The sequence below is a fragment of the Peromyscus californicus genome, unplaced genomic scaffold (assembly GCF_007827085.1).
Source record: "Peromyscus californicus insignis strain IS unplaced genomic scaffold, ASM782708v3 Scaffold_10__1_contigs__length_136768540, whole genome shotgun sequence".
In the NCBI taxonomy this organism is placed as follows: domain Eukaryota; kingdom Metazoa; phylum Chordata; class Mammalia; order Rodentia; family Cricetidae; genus Peromyscus; species Peromyscus californicus.
In genome coordinates this window covers 58,758,960-58,779,641 of record NW_026294391.1, presented here as the reverse complement: position 1 = coordinate 58,779,641, position 20,682 = coordinate 58,758,960, and the positions used below count along the sequence as shown (strand labels likewise).

Below are 20,682 nucleotides of genomic sequence, written 5' to 3'. Positions count from 1 at the left end.
TCAGTTACCCTTCGCATACAATTTACAAGTCCAGACACTCCTGCGTTCAGCCTCACAGCCAAGACTTCCTCCTCCTCACCATGCCACCAGCCCTGCCCTGCCCTCCCTCATTCTTCTTTTTACAACACCTGAGCTTTCCTACACTTTTCTAGAATACCCTCCACACCTCTTTTCCTGGAAAGCTGCTTCTCCTTTGAAGAACAGTTTAACTGTCCCTTCATGGTGTTCTTCCTACTCTGTAGGCACAATTAATTGTTTTTGCTTCCTTTCCCCAGTGTTGAGGATGAACCCCACATTCCAGGCAAGTGCACTACCACTGAGCTACATTCCAAGCCTTTGACACTGGTTATGTATATATGTGTGTGTGTGTGTGTGTGTGTGTGTGTGTGTGTGTGTGTGTGTGTACACATACATACATGTTTAGTTTATGTGTTTTACTATATCATTCCTTAAGTTTTTGTTTTTGTTTTTTAGTATTCTTTGGCCATTAAAGGTAGAAGGTAGAAAGTACATATTCTCATTGCTCTGTATTCAGTGACTGTATCAAATATGAGCATGACCCATGGTAATATCCCAGTCAGTGATTGCTAGAGCTAAACAGACAGACAGATCCAACTAGCTGGCTGTGGTTTGGAAGAGGAAGCACAAGAAAACACTCTTTGCCGCCCCTACCCAGTTGTTTGATGTTTGTTTGTTTTACAAGACAGGGTGTCTCTGTGTAGCCTTGGCTGTCCTGGGACTCACTCTGTAGATTACGGTGGTCTTAAACTCACAGAGATCCTCCTGCCTCTGTCTCTTGAGTTCTGAGATTAAAGGTGTGTGCCACCACTGCCTGGCTCAAGTGTTTGATTTTTTAAAAAGATTTATGTACTTATTATGTACACAGTGTTCTGACTGCATGTATCCCTGCAGGCCAGAAGAGGGCACCAGATCTCATTATAGATGGTTGTGAGCCACCATGTCGTTGCTGGGAATTGAACTTAGGACCTCTGGAAGAGCAGCCAGTGCTCCTAACCTCTGAGCCCTCTCTCCAGCCCCATGTGTTTGATTTTTGAGCAAGGATTTCCTGAACTCCTCTGGGAATGTCTAGTATCCTAAAAAATTCAGACACATAATGTCATTGCCATTAAGGATTTTAAAATTAGGGCTGAGACTCTAATATATGCTGTGATTATAAAAGAACGCAAAGCAATATATAGTAAGGGACTGCGGTTGAAAGCAGCTTCTAATTGGGAGAAGGAGGCCCTCTCTCCTTCTGCATCACAGCAGCAGGGCTGCATGGGACTGCACTTCAGCCATTGACAGCCCTGGATGTGCCCCCACAGAGTTCCGCTGTGGTCACAGGAGACTAACAGCTTTCAGCACTGGTAGACAAATGGGAAACGGCACTGCCACTCCCCAAGGTGGGTAGACAAATGGGAAACGGCACTGCCACTCCCCAAGGTGGCCTAGTCAGGGAGAAAGTGAACCCAGGGGAAAATGAGCCAGGGTTCCCTGGAGCATTTTCAAGGCTTTTAGCCTTTTTCTACTCAGTAGGGGATTTCTGTATCTTTATCTCTTTCATGGAACTTTAAAAAAAACTAGCACATATTCAAAAATGTTTCGTGACTATTCGTTTCCCATTGCTGCTGTAACAAATCACCACCAGTTTACTGTCCTAAAACCACAGAAACTTATTCTCACACAGTTTTGGAGTCTGGTATCTGAAAAGGTCCAGGCTGGGATCCATTCCTCCTTGGGCTATAGGGGAAAGTCTGCTTCCCTGCCTGTGCCAGGAACTAGAGCTCTATTCTTTCTGTAGCCTCTTAGCTTAGTTCTCTCTCTCTCTCTCTCTCTCTCTCTCTCTCTCTCTCTCTCTCTCTCTCTCTCTCTCTCTCTCTCTCTCTCTCTCTCTCTCTCTCTCTCTGCTTCTGTTCCACGTTGAGTCCCCCTCTGCCTTCCTCCTTAAGGACACTTTTGATTGCATTTCGGACCCACCTAGATAATGCAGAATAATCTCCCCATCCCAAGGTCGTTAACGTAATCACACATACACAGAGTTCTTGCCACATATCTAACACTAAAATAGAGTCCAAGTGTGACGATCTGGATACCTGGGCTAGGGGTATAGTGGCAGAGCACCTGCCTACCACATGCAAACCCTAGCTCTAGCACCATGCATAACACACACATGAAGTACAGACATTCTGTGGGGCACTCTGCAGCCTTCCACGGGTATTTACAGGCATTGTGCTAGACCTGTACTATCCCGTTTGTATTCACAGCTTTACTGTCCTGCTACACTGGAAATTCCTGGAACACAAGGCCCATATTGGTGTTCCTTTCTAAGTGCCTTGTGTGTGGCCTTGCCTGTTGTATATGAGAGATACCACATACATCATTAATGAATGTATAAGCCAAACCCTGTCATATGGTAGAATTTAAATCTGCTTCAGTGAACATCTGAATAGTCAGATCCAGATCATCAGGCAGCCACTGTGCTCTTGCTGTGTGCCATGCATCTTGTTACTCAAGAGAAGGTTGTGAGGAAGGATCAACCAAGTGAACCTAGGCGGCCTGAGAATGCTGGTAGATGGCAAAGCCGTGTTCCAGTGCACAGGTACCACTGAGTGGATTGATGGCCATTCCATTTAGAAGGAAGCCCACAGGTCATCACCATGACAACTTCCAACCATAACGCTGTCTGCTTGCTGTTGGAACACCCTCCTTTATGTCACTGCCAAGTCCTCCCCCAAGTTCTTCTTGCTTACCTCATTACCCCCCGGCCCCGATGGCAGCCCATTTGATGCTCAAGTCATTTTAAAAGTTAAGAAAACATTTCTTCTGTTGAGAACTAAAATAATGCCACTGGTCTTCCTAGCTCTTTTTTCAGCGAAAGTATTACCCACATGTTTCTAGAGACCCCATATGACTTCTCACTCGTCCATCTATTCATTCAGTGAATGCTTCCTGAACATCCTTTGCATAGTGGACACTGTGACAGTGACTTTAAATAGAGTTGAGCAGGCGAAATTCCATCATCAAGGAAATCCTAGTCTAGGAGAGAGAGTCATGAGATAATCTAATGCACCAATATTCTAGGAGAGGGAGAGGATGTCCAGTGGCAGCCAGCACTAAAGCTAAGCAGCTCTAACCAAGGCTAAGAGGTCATGAAGGAGATGCCTCTGTGTGGCTTCAGTCAGTCATTCAGTATTTACTGAGTACCTACACTGTGTTGGGCAATACATTAGTGACCTAGGATTTTACCAGGCATAGGATGCTAGGCAGAGATCAACATTTGTCAAGCCAAAGAGGCATACACTTACACTATAAAAAATGAACTTGCTGAGTTTGTGTTATGTTCCTGTGGTGCCAGACACTAGAATACATATAGGACACAATGGTTAGGCTGTCTTTCACTTCAGGAAGCTCATGGTTGTTTGTCAAAGACTGGCACATAAACTAGCATGCTATCATAACGTGATGGACAGTCACCATGGGTAGATGGTCCTGGGGAAGCACATACACAAAGGCACTCAATCTCAGCTGCAGCTGGGGCTTCTGCACAGAGTTTTGGAAGTTCTACCAGTGTCACGGTGCTTGGACTGAGTCTTAAGGGGCAAAGAGGACTTTTTCAGGAAGATGCCAAAGGAAAGGGTTTTTTAAAGGGCAGTAGACATGCAAAGGTAGGAAGATACAAGAAAACAGAACCTGTAGCAAGAGTTTAGTATGTCTGGGTCAGTGGCGAGAGATACAGCTAGAAACTCAGGGGAGGGCTGGATCCTCAAGGACCTTGTGTACTGCATTAAAGTGTTTGGACTTATCCTGAAGGCAGTGGGAAGCCAGAAAAGATCATTAAGTGGGGAAGTGACAAATCAGATTTTTCTCTGACAAAAATAACTCTGGCAGGAGTGTGGAGGATGGAATCCAGGGGTGGTGAGCCCAGAGGCAGGAAGACTGGTACAGTGAGCCAGGGGGCGATAATGAGGAAACAGGGAGGAGAGGGGAGAGGGGGCATTGATGCCGTAGAAGGAGGAAGGTAGGCGGTTCAATCAAAACGGACACTGAGGCTGCTGGGTAGGCGGTTCAATCAAAATGGACACTGAGGCTGCTGGGTAGGCGGTACAATCAAAACGGACACTGAGGCTGCTGGGTAGGCGGTACAATCAAAACGGACACTGAGGCTGCTGGGTAGGCGGTACAATCAAAACGGTCACTGAGGCTGCTGGGTAGGCGGTACAATCAAAATGGACGCTAAGGCTGCTGGTTTGAAAAGTGATGCTAAGAATACAGGAGGAAGAGCGTGTTACAAAAGTAACAATGAAGGCACTGTTGTCTGTGGTGTCTGTCACCCATGGCAATCAAACTTTTTGTTGCTATGACAGAAAAAGTGACCAAACAATTTAAAACAAAGAGTGACTTTGGCTCACATTTCCAGAGGGTTCAATCCACAGTCCTCAACTTTGTTCATTCTGGACTTGTGGTGAGGCAGAGGCTACTCACCTCATGGAAGACAGGAAGTGGAAAAGGGGCCCTGGACAAGGTACACCACGAAGGAAACTGCCCTGGTGATTTACTTCCTCCAACTAGACCCACCCCCTTAAAATTTTCAAAACCTCTCCAAATAGCACACCATATGAGGACCAAACATGCATTGAGTCTTTGTAGGGGGAAACTTCTTATCTAACCCACAATGCACCAGAGAGGTGGGTGAAGCAGAGTGTGGAACAGTTTGAGCAGGAACAGGAATGGCCTGTGGAAGCGGCAGCCTTAATCCAGCTGATATTACTGAGTGCCTAGCATGTGCTGTCCACTGGTGGAAATTTCTGAGGTCCTCAGGTACAAAGATGCAGTGGATTGTGTTCGCCCTTGCAGAGCATGGCCTGGGGGTAAGCCAAGGCTGCAAGGGTAATGCTGGAGTGCCATGAGAGAGATGCACAGACTGCTGAAGCCGCCTTGCCGAGAAGCCCCTAACCCGGGTGCAAAGAGGGAGGCTCCCCAAAGCAAGTGCAGTCTCAGTGGAGTCTACAAGAAACAGGAGCTTACTGTGGAGTAGAGAGGGCAGGGACTCTGCACAAAGGGGACAGCAAAAGCCACATCTGAGAGGAAGAAGAAAACAGTGGAGGCCTTTCAGCATTACCTGAGCCAGAAGATGAAACCCGACAGCCTGTCCCAAGGAGGCCTTTGGTGCCATATTCTGGTAGTTTAGGTTGTAGATTAATAGACTGTGGTAGTAGGTGTGGAGATAGTGAAAGTTTTAAAGAGTGACATAGGGCTATGTAGAAATAGTTCAGTCACATGGGGGTGTTTCCCCTCCTACAGCATACGATCTGTGGGAACAGATTTAGATGAAGAGCTTAGAACACAGTGAAACTTCAGAAGATTTTGGTGAACGTGGGATAATACAAGAGGCCAAGGTCAGACTCAAGAAGGTTGGAACAGTACTGCATGAGGCAAATGATGGAGGTCTGTCCCAGAACTGACAGCAGAAAGTACAGAGAAGGTGTTCAAGTCAAGAATATACCAAGTACTTGTCTGGGTCAATGATGATAACTGCAATCAATGTATTTGTGTTTTAATTTGTCAGAATGACAGCTGTCCTGGACACTTCTGGACACCACTGGTGCAAAGAGAAATAAGACATGGAGCCTGTTCCTAAGAAGCTCTCACCTAATGGGGCAGACAGACCAACCTATGAAAAGATAAATATAGGAAGTGTGAGAGTGCAGAGCCAGCAGGGCGCATGTAGGAAACAGCTACTTCACATGGAGGTGTGGGAAAAAGGCTTTATGGTAGTGACATCTGAGCTGTTGTCAGACATGGAAAGTGGGGCTGGGAGGCAGAAGAGGGTGTGTATGGTATTCTAGGATGCAGACTCACATAAAGGAATGTGGGGTTTTGAAATGGCTTGATGAAAAGTTCAGTGCGGCCCAGCTACAGGAATGAGAAATAGATTGTGTATCATATGCATATCTGTGTGACCGGCAATAGCTGACTGCAGGTGTCTCTAACCTGATGAAATGTAGACACACAGGCCTCCATTCTCTCCACATTCTGCTGGTTCTACCTACTAAACAGTCCTTGACTCCAGCTCCATAGTGTCTTCTCTTGCCAGTGTCAGGTCAGACCTTCAAAAAGGCTATATTATGAAAGAGTTCAAGGCCTCTTCTGGACTTAATGGGGAAAATAATGAGATCTGCCATGGGTGGGAAACTGAGCGCTGGCAGCCTGCATGCCACATCCCAAGGCTAGAACATAGAGTGCAAGGTGAAGAATGACAGGAGCTGCTGTCTTCAAATCCACTTTTGAGTGTACTGAGATGGAAGAAGTGGAGCCAGGGATGCAGGTCAGTGATGGAACATTTGCCTCCAAACCCAACCCAACCCATCTGGCTGCAAATACTTAGTCAGTATATAGAGAACTTAGATTCTAATAGGTCAGTGCTACAGTTGTAGCTTTGGGGAATCATCTATATACACACACATCAGAGACAGACACATTTCTCTAGTGGTCCCATTAGTGTTGTAGGTTTTGTAGACTGTAAGACATCTGTATTCCAATCAAATGTTATTTGCAGAGTTGGGCATGGTGGTGCACACCTTTAATCTCAGCACCTGGGAGGCAGAGGCAGGCGGATCTCTGGAATTCTAGGCAAGATTGGTGTACAACAAGCTCCAGGCTAGCCAGAGCCACATAGTGAGACCCTGTCTCAAAAACTTTTTTAAAAATGGCATTTGCAGAAATCCATGATAGGCTGGATTTGGCCTGTGAGCCACGTTTTGCTGACTGTGGGAGAGGTGGCATACAGCACACAGTCATGGGATCTAGAGTTTGAATCTCAGCCCTTACACACTAACTTCATGACCTTGAGTGAGCTGCTCCAACCTTCCTGACTCCCTTTCCTCGTGGATAAGAAAGAGATTCAGATAGCGCCTCCTTGTAGGATGACTATAAGGAACAACTGGCCTATTTCACATAATCCTGACATAGTGGATGCTCAGCAAATGTAGTCGAACTATTAATAGCACCATTACTATCGAGACTATTAATGTTGTTATAGGTTTAATGTTAATTAAGATCAAAAGAGTGGATGAGTTCACTAAGGAAAGCGAGTCACGTAGCTAAGGGGCAAGCAGGCGACAAAGCCGTGGAAGGCTGAGCATGGGCTGCAGCACTACAGAGTGTCAGAGTGTAGGGGTTCTAAGGAAAGAAACTGATAAACAAGAGGGTCTTCTATCTTTACAAAGCAGGTCAAGGACATGAAGAAAAGGCAGCTATTCAAAGACCTATGCATGGCCTATAAATATGAAAAGAGGTGCAGTTTCCCTAACACTCAAGCAAAAGCATGTTTCTGGCATGCCACAGTGTTATGTCATCAGTGCAGATGGGAATGTAAATTCCTGGAGAACCGTTTAGCAATATGTATCAGAATGAAAAATGAGAGATTCTATTAGACTTCAGTCTTTTGAGAATTAATAAACCTAGAGGATATAGAAGATTATACAAATGTATTTTTAGAGACATGTAATGATATTGCCTTCAGCATCATGATAACAAAAGCAATCTTTTCAACAATAGAATTGGTTATAGCCAATAACGACAGAGTACTATACAGCCATTAACATGACACCGCTCTGAACTTACAGATGGACTGTCTGGAGCATGGTGTGGAAAGGTTATAAAATAGCTCCCTAGCAAACACTTTCTGCCTGTTTGTCAGCTGGGTGGTGGGATTTCAGATAACTGCATTTCTTGTTAAAAGTATGAATGGCTGAATAGTTTTCTCCTGAGCATGTGTTGCTTTACAGAAACAGTAACAAGTACTATGATGACAAAGCAGCTTTCAGAAAAAGATAAAGCTCCAATTTATAATAGTTGCCAAGCTGGATGTTTTAAATACTCCCAAGGGCTTGCAGAAATTCTTTAATATTCACCAACCAGCCATCAGCCAGTTCTGGCACACCGATGGCATTAACTCTGTTTCAAGCAAGAGAAAGATTTCATATATGTTTGCTAGTGTCAAATGTTAATCAAGTGAGGTAAAGATCAAACTGTCCAACACTGGTGAGTTTGAGAGCAGGAATCCCAGCAGGACCGTTGCAGAAGACCACAGAAACAAGCAGCTGGAATGCAAGGTCTTCTGTCGCAAACCGAAGGGAGGAAACGGGAGGTGCTTGTGGGCAATCCCAGAATCAAGAGAAGTTTAGTTTGTGTGGGGGGAAGAAATACCAAACAGAAGCTAGTTGTGATGGTGCATGCCTGTACCTGGGAGAAGAATCAGAACTCAAGGCCATTCACTGCTCCAGGAAACTGTCCCAAAAATATATAAAATAAGCAAATAAATACCAAATGGAGGTATGAAATAAACGTTTTTTTAACTCTAAAGCTTTATAGTTCACAGTGTATATACACAGAATATTGTTTTTAAAAAAATTTAACTTACATTTATTTGTGTGTGTGTGTGTATATGTGATGTGCACATGCAAGTCAGTTCTCTACTTCTACTGTTTGGGTTTTGGGACTGAACTCGGGTCATCAGTCTCATAAATAAATCCATTTGGATGCATCTGAAACCTGAGGCTCTAAGGAGAGTAATGGCTTTCTGTAGGTGCCACAGAGCATAGGCCCCATCTGTGTGTACCTATTGGTCTCCACCCACTAAGCTCTCTGATCACCAAGATGGATAAGATGTGCCCACCAACACACACACACACACACACACACACACACACACACACACACACACACACACACACACACCAGCCGTTCTCGAAGCCAGATTCCCCTCCCCCATTAGCTTTTGGTTCTTTTCCTGCTTGGCCAGGTGTAGATTCATCCCTGATCAGATGAGAAGAGAAAGCCTAACCCTGGAAGGGGAGTGGTTGTGAGTGGCAGGGAGACTTAGCGTGGTGAGGACTGGGAGGGGTCTGCTGGATTCGGCAGTCAGAAGATTTCTAGCACATTTTGTTTGTACAGGAGTATACAAAGAGCAGACTGAGGGACAAATGAATGACGAGGAAATAAAGGGAGGGAGAGAAAAAAAGGGGGAGAGGGAAGAACAGGAGAAGAAAGAAGAGAAGAGGAAGCTGAAGTGATGAGGCACACTCAAAGCACTTTTACAAATTTGGCCAAGCAAAGCCCCACTCAGCAGCTCCCATGTGTCCGACACCACCCGTTGTTTTGCATCTTGGCTTCCGGTGAGTAAGGTTGCCACAGTTCTCTAGCCCTGGACCTAGCCATTTCTCTCGGGAGCCCTGGTTCCTCTCAGTAGGGAATGGCAGGTCAGTACCACAGTCTAGACATTAATGATGCTCACTGCTACTTTCACACATCACTTTTAGGTCTTTACTGTAGGCCAGCCAACCTAGAATGTGTATGCATGTATGTATACATACATGTGTATAAGAAACATGTAAATAGGAGGACATGCAGAGATGACCGGCCACACTAGTGGAAGCCCATAATCTGTGGACTGGTGGCTGTGGAGCCCCCATGGGACTGGACTAGGCCCTCTGGATACGGAAGACAGTTGTTTGGCGCGAACTGTTTGGGGGGCACCCAGACAGGGGGATCGGGATCTGTCCCTGGTGCATGGGCAGGCTTCTGGGAATCTGGTGCCTGTGGTGTGACACCTTGCTCAGCCTTGGTGCAGTGGGAAGGGGCTTGGACCTGCCTAGGCTCAGTGTGCTGGGCTCTGCTGACTCCCCATGGGAGACCTTGATCTGGGGGATGTGGAGATGTGGGGTGGCTTGGAAAAGAGGGCTGAGGGGTGGGAGGAGGGAGGAGGGGGATCTGTGGGTGGTATGTGGAGTGAGTAGAAAATTTCTTAATAAAGAAAAATGAAAAAAAAGAAACATGTAAATAAATAGATGGAAATAGATTATATTGATAGAAAATCAATTACAGTAGTTTTTATTTGTGTCTGTAGTGGCATTCTGAAAGAAAGGAAGATCTTTCTAGCAGAGCACTGGTTAATGTGTAGTAACAGTAGGATAGGAAATCACTATAAAGCCGGGCGGTGGTGGCGCACGCCTTTAATCCCAGCACTCGGGAGGCAGAGCCAGGCGGATCTCTGTGAGTTCGAGGCCAGCCTGGGCAATAGAGTGAGTTCCAGGACAGCCACTAAAACTACACAGAGAAACCCTGTCTCGAAAAACAAAAAACAAACAAACAAACAAAAATCACTATTTTGCAGATCTGACCGTATAATGATTGATTCTAGCAAAGATCGCCGAATGGATGCTAAAACCATTGAGCAAAAAGGTCTTCAGGAACAGGAGATTCACACAGTCTCAAATTATCACTCCACAGATTCCATACTAATTACAGAGCGGGAAATGCACACTTACAACGAGAAAAGCTTCCACCACTGGGCTATACGAGTGATTCAACCCAGTGTTGCCAACAGCAGAACAGCTGACATAATGCCTCCTGGCGTGACAGGAAGCGCACAGCACCACTTACAAAATGTCCTTTCCCCAGATTTGTACCCTGAATCTATATATGAAGACGGAAGTCGAGAAAGTGCAAGTCTGAGACCTCTAGCATGCAGCTGGCATGCACTACACAAGGCTACTGCCATGAAAGGCAGAAGTGTGAGGAGTGGTTCTGGATTGGACTGGATTGGATTGGATTGGATGTGTGTAGGAGTTTTGTCTGTGTGTATATATATGTACCACGTGCATGCCCGATGATGCCCTTGGAGGTTAGAAGAGTGTCAGATCCATTGGAACCGGAGTTACAGATGGCAGTGAGATGCCATGTGGGTGCTGGAAATCTCACAACCTCTTCTGGCCTCTTTGGGCACCAAGTACACACACGGTGGTGCACATACAGGCATGCAGACAAAATATTTTAATACACATAAAATAAAATAAATGCATCTTAGCCAGGTGTGGTGGCACACACCTGTAATCTTATCACTTAGGAAGCAGAGGCAATCCAGTCACTGTGAATCTAAGGCCGGCCCATCAGTAGCTGAGTAGGTAAATACACTGTGTTATATCCATCCAATGGAAAATTATTCAGCAATTTAAAATGAACTATTAAACCATGAAAAAAAACCCAGCAAAATCTTAAGTACACACTATTAGGTAAATGAACACTACCTGAAAAGGCTATATTTGGTATGATTCCCACTCTCTGACATTCTAGGAAAGGCAAAACTATAAAGACTGTTAAAAAGATTAGTGGTTGCCAAGGACTCAGAGGAGAAGGTGGGAGAGGAGGGGAAGGTGAGCAGATGGTACACACGGCTTTCTAGAGCAGTGCAACTATTCTATATGACTCTGTGTCAGTAAACATATGGCATCGTATATTTGTGAAAAAAATAACATGTGATACCAGGCGTGAACCCTAATGTAAGCTATGGCCTTTAGTTAGTAATACTGTCAATATTGCAATAAATGCACCGTGTTAATAAAGATGTTAGGAATACTGTAGTCTCACAGCTGGAGGAAGGGGATATGGCAACTCTGTTCTAGCTGCTTGGGGTTTGGGGGTTTTGTTTGTTCTATTGTGTTAGTCTAAAACTATTCTTTAAAATACTCATAATTTTTTTTTTTTTTTTGGTTTTCCGAGACAGGGTTTCTCTGTGTAGCTTTGCGCCTTTTCCTGGATCTTGCTCTGTAGTCCAGGCTGGCCTCGAACTCACAGAGATCCGCCTGGCTCTGCCTCCCGAGTGCTGGGATTAAAGGCGTGCGCCACCACCGCCTGGCTAAAATACTCATAATTTTAAAAAATTATGTGCTGGAGCCGGGTGGTGGTGGCGCACGCCTTTAATCCCAGCACTTGGGAGGCAGAGCCAGGCGGATCTCTGTGAGTTCGAGGCCAGCCTGGGCTACCAAGTGAGTTCCAGGAAAGGCGCAAAGCTACACAGAGAAACCCTGTCTCGAAAAAAAAAAAAAAAAAAAAATTATGTGCTGGGCAGTGATGGCACACATTTTAATCCCGGCACTCAAGAGGCAGAGGCAGATGGATCTCTCTGAGTTTGAGGCCAGTTTGGTCTACAGAGTGAGTTCTAGGACAGCCAGGGCTACACAGAGAAACCTTGTCTCAAAGAAAAATTATGCTAAGTAAAAGAGGCCAGTTAGGAAAGAGCAGATAGTCTATAATTGTATTTATAGGAAATGTACAGAAAAACAAATCTACAGAGAAAGAAAGTAGAATGGAGATTTCCTGAGTCTGGGAATAGGAACAGGGATTAGCTGTTAATAGGCATGAGGGATCTTACTGGATGGATGAAAATGTTCTAAATCTAATTTATAATGATGATTCCACAGCTTAGTAAATTTATTAAAAATCATTTGCACTTCATATTACTGAATTTTATGGTCCTCCATAGTATTTCTCTAATTCAGCATGAATCCTATCACAATTCCAGCTCCCTTTTTTTTTTTGACAAGGCCTCGTGTAGCCCAGTCTAGCTGTGAACTCACTATGTAACTGAAGATGACCTTAACTAATCCTCTGGCCTCTGAGTGCTGGGAGTACAGGTGTGTGCCACCATACCTGGCCAGCTGGCTTTTTGAACAAATTGACAAACTAATTTAAAAATTCATATGGAGTATCAGAAACCTACGACACTAAGGCACTCCTGGAAAAGAACAAGTTTGAAGTATTGGTACTGACCTAAGAACAGAAATACAAACTGATGTCATGGAATTAAGAATTGTGTGCTTCTCTGGTGGTCTAGTAGCTAAAATTTAGAATTAAGAATCTAGAAATAAGTTAGCATTTGCCTAACATGTGTGAGGCCCTAGGTTCAATCCCCAATACTGGTGAAAAAAAGAGTCCAGAAATGTACCTTCACATTTATGATAATTAATTTTCTATAATAAATGATAAAATTTTGATTAAAAGACCAAAAATAAAAAATGGACAAAACCCTACACAATTAAAACATGAAGTGCAGTCCATGTTAGACACTCGCAGTTCTAGCACTTGGCAGGCAAGCAGGAGGATTATGAATTCAAGGACAGTCTCCAGAAAATAAATAAAATAAAATATGGGTAAGGATTTGAATAAACTTTTTTTTCAAGGAAAAGGCATAAACGGCCAATAAACACTTGAAAAGATGTTCAACATCATTAGTCATTAAGCAAATGCAAATTAAAACGACAGTGAGGTCCCTCTTCACACCCACTGGGATGTTAGATTCAAAGACATAATAACAAGTGTAGGTGAGGACATAGACAAATTGGAACAACTGTGAACTGCTGGTGGACTGTAAAAGGGTCCAGTCACTTCAGAAAGTGCTTGGAAGTTCCTGCAAAGCAAACGTAAAAGTGCAGTTGCACACCATCATCCCCTCGACATTTGTAAGACCAAAAAGAAGGCCAGTATGGCCGGAGTGAGTAGCAGGGACAGGGGTACAAGAAGCTAGAAAAACTGCCAGGAGTCACATCATGCAAGGACTTGTAGAGCATGGCCATGCTTTGAATTTTAGTCTAGATGGGATGGAATTTGGAGCAGGGGGCCTTGGATCTTGGTAAGTTTGTAATAGGCCCTGTGCGGAATGAGAAAGGCAATTTGAGAAAAGTCAAAGAATTGCTGAGCATCCTTGAAGGCATACCCATTAGGGAGCCCTAACTGTTTGATGGTATGTCTACAGTTAAGTATCTGTTTTCTTCCCAGTGTCACTTGGTCATTTTAGCTCTGGAACTGGGAAAAATAGGCAGCTGCACTTAGGGTTGTGCTTGAGAAAACTGACTAGGGTCGCTAACCGTGGCAAAGTAGCTCGAGAGTATACAGGTGGGCTCCTGCACAGAAATACAGAGACACTCTGTAGAAACGAAATGATTCTTCCTGCCATCTCATTCTGTGAGCAATTAGAAGCAATTAATTGAGTGAAAAGGACCTTCAGTCAGGGGACTCAGTGTGAGCTCTCAGTGACCGTGACAACAGGAGTAAACTGTCAAAGCTGGCAACTCCAAGTAATCTGAAGAAACCCTCCTTCTGGCACTTTCTTTTGCTTTATATCCTTTGTCAGCAACAGTTCTGCCCCCCAAATTCTCTGCCCCACCTAGTTCCCCCCGGTGCACTTGAGTCCATTCTGCCCTATACCGAAAACTTACCCAGGAACCCTGTGTACCGTGAGGTCAGCTTCCTTCAGGGCCTCCCCTTCCTCTGCACAAAGCCCTCCAGGGCCTTTCCATCTCCCTGGGAAGTCCAAACTTCCTGCCGCCTCCAAGCCCCATTGCTTTGGTCCTGGGCACCTCTTGTGCCACTCTCTCGTCTTCATTACCCGAGGAGCCGCGCTGACTGCCTTCAGCTGCCCACGCAGACCAGGAAGGTTCAGAGCCTCAGAGCTCCGGCAGGCCCAGTCCCTCTGACTGAGAGCCCTTTCCATCTCAAGGTGGCTAGTCTCCTTCACTTTTCATGTATGGTTCTGGTGCCACCTCCTCAGAGAAGCTTTCCCTGACTAAACTGCCTAAGCCCTAAGTCACCCTGTTATTCTGTCATGTTTCTGTATTATTTTTCTAATCAATGTCCTGTTTTATTGTTATTTTTATAACCTGTTTACCATCTGTTCTACATTTCTCCTATATGATGAGATCCTTGAGAAGAGGGTGTTAATCTGTTTTGTTCATCATTATTCTGAGAGTGTACAGCAGAGTGTACTCAATACAGATTCATGTGTTAAGTAAGCCCAGTTTGCCCTCAAAATTGGTCCTCAAATTTGTATATATAAATGCAATACAAGTAAGCCATAAAAAGAGGGAAATCCTGCTATCTGCAACAAACATGAATTTACAAAATTAGCCAGACACAGAAAGACAGAAGACAAATATCACATGATCTACCTTAAACCCAAGAATGTGGGCTAGTGAGGCTCACTGATAGTACGAATGAAGCTCTGAGTTCAGTCCGCATCACCACCAAAAAACCACTTAGAAACTAAGTCAACCAGGCAGAAATGGGAAGTAGAATGAGGTTGCCAAGGGCTTAGGGAGGTGTTGGATAAGGGACAAGAAGCTGCAGTTTCTACAAGATGAGTAAGTTCTGAGATCTAATGCATAGCACATTGACTATAATTAATTGCTGTGGATATCGCTCTATATGCTATCAATGTGTTGCTCTGATTGGTTGATAAATAAAATGCTGACTGGCCAGTAGCCAGGCAGGAAGTATTGGCAAGATAAGCAGACAAGGAGAATTGTGGGAAGGCTGGAAGGCTGAGTCAGGAGACGCCAGCCTGCCATCCAGGGAACAGCATGTAATGGCATACCAGTAAAGCCACGGAACACATGGCAACATATAGATTAACAGAAATGGGCTGAGTTTAAGTGCAAGAGCTAGTCAGTAATGGAATGATAATATGATAATGAGCTAATGGCTGAGCAGCTTTAATTAATATAAGCCTCTGTGTGTTTACTTGGGTCTGAGTGGCTGCAGAACTGTGAGGACACAATAATTAGTCTTCTATGAAAGTCAAACTTATAGTCATGTTAAGTTTTCTAGGTATACATAGATATAATTCAATTAGGTAGGTAATCTTCAAACACTTCAAAGACCTACAGAATGTGGCATTTAAAATGTTTTTTTAAAACTTAAGACTTTCTGGACAATGAGACATGTCTGCTCCTAGGAGCATTGATTTGATGCCAAAGATGGGCATCAAAGAAACTCCATATGGAGTTTATCTTCTTCTTGGCAGAAATAGCCATTTGGGCAAGAAAATGCTCTTGCCTGGACTGCTTGAGAAAATGTATCGACTGGACATGCAGGACCCATAGAAAGGTGACCACTGAACTTTGCAAGGCGAGATGGTCCTTTAGGTTCCTGCTTTGCAGAGGAAACTGCCAGACATTCTACAGGACACAGAGAAAAAAATGACAGAAAGACTCTAGGCCTATGGGCTGAAGATGGATGCCCCAATGTTACAGAGGAACTTTGGATGACTGTCCAGGCAGGCAGCTGTCTCTGTCACTCTAAATTTTTGGAAGTTGCTTACGATGCATTTCCTGTTTACTTAGGTAATATTATATCCTTCTGAGGTCTTTGATGTAGTTGAAGACTAGATAGCTATAATTTTCCTTGGTTATGATAAATTAGATATAAAACTTTAGACTTACAAATATAGAATATTTTTTAAATTTTGCCAAATACAAATAGACTAGATATTGTAACTGTAATTCTTGCTTGATAACTGTTCTATTATATGTAATTTTACTATGTTAAAGTTAAAACCTTCCTTTTTGAAAAAAAAAAAGGAAAGTGCTATGGATATCGCTTTGTATGCTGTGAATGTGTTGGTCTGATTGGTTGATAAATAAAATGCTGATTGGCCAGCAGCCAGGCAGGAAGTATAGGCAGGATAAGCAGACAAGAAGAATTGTGGGAAGGCTGGAAGGCTGAGTCAGGAGACACCAGCCTGCCGTCCAGGGAGCAGCATGTAATGGCATACAGGTAAAGCCACAGAATACATGGCGACATATAGATTAACAGAAATGGGATGAGTTTTTAAGTGCAAGAGCTAGCCAGTAGTGAGCATGAGCTAATGTTTTAATTAATATAAAGCTCTGTCCCATGTATCAAAACCTTTCCCACAGCACCTGTTATAGGCTTTCCTTGAAGGTGCCTCCAAAGCAGTTGTAGAAAGTAAGGAATGGCTGACGAAATAGGATTCTGGACTCCCAAACGTCCACTGACTTCCCACCTGTCCTACTTTAACTACAACACTGCTGTTATTTGTGTTTCTGTTTTGTGTGTATATGTGTTTGTATATGTGCACACATGTGCTACCATGTGTGTAGAAGCCAGAAAGCAATGTTAGGTATTTTCTTTATCTGCTCTCTGAGACCTTATTGTTTGAGGGGGTCTTTCACTGAACCTGGAGCTCACTGATTGGCTAGACTGGCTAGCAAGCACTGCCTCTCCAGTGCTGGGAGTACAGTCACAGACTGTGTTGCACCAGCTATTTACATGGGTCCTGAGGATCCAAACTTAAGTCCTCCTGCTTACACAGCAAATGCTTTACTAACTGAGCCTTGAGCCATATCGCTGGCCCCAAGTGTTGTTCGAATCTTTGATGGTCTTTTAATTAAAACAAACAAACAAAAAAAAAACAGAGCGCTGGCCCCTAGTGTTGTTTGAATCTTAGTCTTTTAATAAAAAACCCAGAGCCAGATATCAGGGTGAAAGCTGAAAGATCAGAGAAGCAGAACAGCCAGCCACTAGTTCTTACCTCTATGAAATCCTCAGCCTAAAGAGAGTGAGTTCCTATTTCCTCAAGCCTTATATACCTTTCTCTGCCCTGCCATATTACTTCCTGGGATTAAAGGCATGTGTGCTTCCCAAGCAAAGGCATGAGATCTCAAGTGCTTGGATTAAAGGTGGGTGCCACCATTGCCTGGCTCTATTTCTCTCCTATACTGGTTCAGTCTCATGTAGCCCAGTGTGGCTTGAACTCACAGAGATCCAGACAGATCTCTGCCTCCCAAGTGATAGGATTAAAGGTGTGTGCCACCACTGCCTGGCCTCTATGTCTAATCTAGTGGCTGGCTCTGTCCTCTGATCCTCAGGCAAGTTTATTTAGGGTACACAATATATCACCACACCCTAGTTTGTTTTGTTTTCTGTGTTTCAATTCCACATAAATTTCCTTCTGAAATATTTTTATATTTATTTACTGGGTGTTTTTAAAGATTGGTTTTTGTTTTTAATTATGTGTATGTGCACATGAGTGCAGGTGCCCCCTGAGGCCAGAGATGGCAGATCTCTGGAGTTGGAATTACAGATGGTTGTGAGCCACCCAACATGGGTGCTAGGAATCAGAGCCATCTATCCAGCCCTGGGGGATGTGGTTTTTGCTTTTGTTTATTTTCAGGGAGCAACTTGCTCTGTGGTTTAGGCTAGCCTTGACCTTGCTCTGTAGCTGTGGTTGACCTAGAACTCCAATTCCTCCTGCTTCAGCTTCCTTAGTGCTGGAAGCATAGGTGTGTACTACCATACCTGACTTTGTGCTACTTTTTTGTATCTTCATCATCAACACAGGAAGATGATACGACTGACAGCAGTAGCCTCTTATACCTATGCCTGTCAGTGCAGACGCTAATGTACCAGGAAGTAGTCATTTCGGAGTTGAAAGCCTGTCCATGGGTTCCAAGCAGCAGTACTAAGTTTCATCGATCTAGCTTGATACTGCACAATAAGCTGTTGTGATCAGGTATCCAGAAGGTCATGCTGTGCTGCAGGAAGCCCTTCCAATATGGCTTTCCAGCATAGCACCCACCCGTCTGAGTTGTTTCACATTTATGAATTACCTTTTGGGTTCCAGCATTAAGTTTCACCAGAGTAACATCCACCTGTTTCCCAGGTAACTTCAAGTCATTTTAATTTCAAGTGTGTCTACCAAACAACACGGCTATAGCTAACTTAGTTTTAGTCCTATCTAATTAAACATATCCTATTCTTCCCACATGTTTTATTTTAAGGCCTTATGCCATGGCTCTCCTGACCCAGGGCTGGCTTCTACAAAATCCATGCTTGTTTCTCTGTTTATTTGTTGTAGTGGGTGGACATTTGTACAGTGAGTCACAGCCCCTTAAAATTTCCTAATTTGGGTATAACCAGTCCATTTCTTAATGATCTGTTCCAGCATTTTCCTGGTTGATCACATTTATACAGTTGGAGGCTTTTTTCTCCTTTATTCAAAGAAAACAATAAAAATAATTTTTTCTAAAAATTTTGATTCTGTTCAATTCTTTGAAAGTAAGAACCGCCAGGCGGTGGTGGCGCACGCCTTTAATCCCAGCACTCGGGAGGCAGAGCCAGGAGGATCTCTGTGAGTTCAAGGCCAGCCTGGGCTACCAAGTGAGTCCCAGGAAAGGCGCAAAGCTACACAGAGAAACCCTGTCTCAAAAACCAAAAAAAAAAAAAAGAAAGAAAGTAAAAACCATTTGTTGGTTCAGACTCTCCCAGACTTACTCAGACTCTACCAAGTGCCCAAGTACTGTTCTAGGTAAGGAAAGTAGATACAGTCCGTCTTCCAGACAGTGTATGGTCTAGCAGGGGAAATGGCTGCAGGAAGTAATTCTCATAATCAGGTTTGAGAAGTACTATGGAAGATGGTCCAATAAATTCTTGGACCATGTACACAAAGTGGGGGAGATACATTTCTTCTACCTGGAGAAAGAATGTGGAACTTCTGGGATGTTATCACAGCCAGGTCTTCAAGGATGAGGGGGCTCAGGAAATATAAAAAGTGTTCCTCAGGTCTAAGACTATGTATGTACAGAGGCCAGGCATGCTGTTGTATTTAAGAAACAAAGAAAAGTGTGGTGTGGCTAACGTTTGGAATAGTGAGATCAGAGGCCATGTACTATAGGACCCACCAAGGGGCTTTTAAGCAGGGCAGTCACATCGTCAGACTCACACTGAACAAGTTTGAACAGGCAGTGTAAACTGTGTGAGCAGAGAGTATAGGAGAAAGAGTATAGGACTGCTTAAGACTTTGCAACCTTAGGCCAATTCTTTAAGTACCTAGAGGCATAAATCATCTTGTTTTTCAATTGTAGAAGAGGAATAGCCTTTTCCTCCCTTGCTTCAGTTGGAGCTAATGAGAATACATGAGACCACAAGTCCACAGAGACACTTAGAAGGGAGTTCCCAGTATAGGGCCAGATGCTGGGAGGCTGAGAAAGCGTAGTCTATTCCATATAGCTGAACACGTATTAACTATATATGTATGTGTGTAGATAAATATTGTCTTTCAGCTCAATTCAACTCAATTGAAAACACTTCAAGGGCAAGATCCAGGAAATTGTGTGTTGTCTACAACCCCAGAACATGGAACAACTCCTTAGCACCTACCTGTTGGTTGACTGCATACACTGCCCCCTCTTAGGCCAACTGCCTGAGACTGAGACATCATGACAGAGCCATAGTACTGCTGGGGACTAGAAGTCCATTCTCTAGGAGTAGCCAAAAAGATTCCAAGCCTTGTTTCATCAGCCCTTTGAGTACCAGGCAAAACCCTTGACTTTCTGTCTTTTTAGCATGATGCCTTTCTTTAAATATGAGGCTACTCAGGAAAATTCCTTAACTGTTAAATTGAACTAATTACCATTTTTGTTAGGAAGTCACTATCTGTATATGAAAGATGATAAGTAGAATTTAGGTACAATATTATGAATATCTTCTGAAATTTAGCTACTTATTTTCAGAAAACTTATAGAAAGAGCATTCATAAGTTTTAGGTTGTGCTTGGGAAATATATATTCAGGGGTGGTGTGTTTATCTAGCATGTGCAAAGACCAGAGTCAATACCCAGTATCACACACACAAAAAAGAAAGTTGCAGGCTTCAGAGCATTTTTGGATTTGAGACTTTTAGGATTAAGGATACTTAACTGGTAGTCTTTAAAATATCCTCAAATCTGAAAAACTCTTAAATCTGCACCACTTCTGGTCCAAGCATTTTGGATAAGGGATGTTCAACCTGTGTTCCATCTAGCTAGTATTATAGTCAATGTAGCTATAACAAGACCCTACATATTTTTAATCTAAGTTTTGAACAACTTTAGTGATCCGTGGCCAAACTTTGAGGAAGAGAATAGTCCTGTGAGCAAAAGGATATTTGAGGAGCATCCATATGTTTTTCTTGTATGTCAGAAATTACCCTAAATTTGCATCAACCGAAGCCAGAAAGTCTGAAAGCCTTCACTGCATTTCTAAAACAAGCACTTTACTTTTTCCCTTG

The 20,682-nt window shown here is 43.7% G+C and overlaps 1 protein-coding gene and 1 long non-coding RNA gene across 4 annotated transcripts in view; one reads left to right on the top strand and one right to left on the bottom strand.

Annotated features, from left to right (window-relative positions):
* Positions 1-20,682, top strand: part of Hdac8 (histone deacetylase 8) — a 225,718-nt gene that overhangs the window by 41,217 nt on the left and 163,819 nt on the right. The gene's annotated exons all lie outside the window — the stretch shown is intronic.
* Positions 1-20,682, bottom strand: part of LOC128107816 (uncharacterized) — a 72,660-nt gene that overhangs the window by 39,105 nt on the left and 12,873 nt on the right. The window lies entirely within an intron of this gene.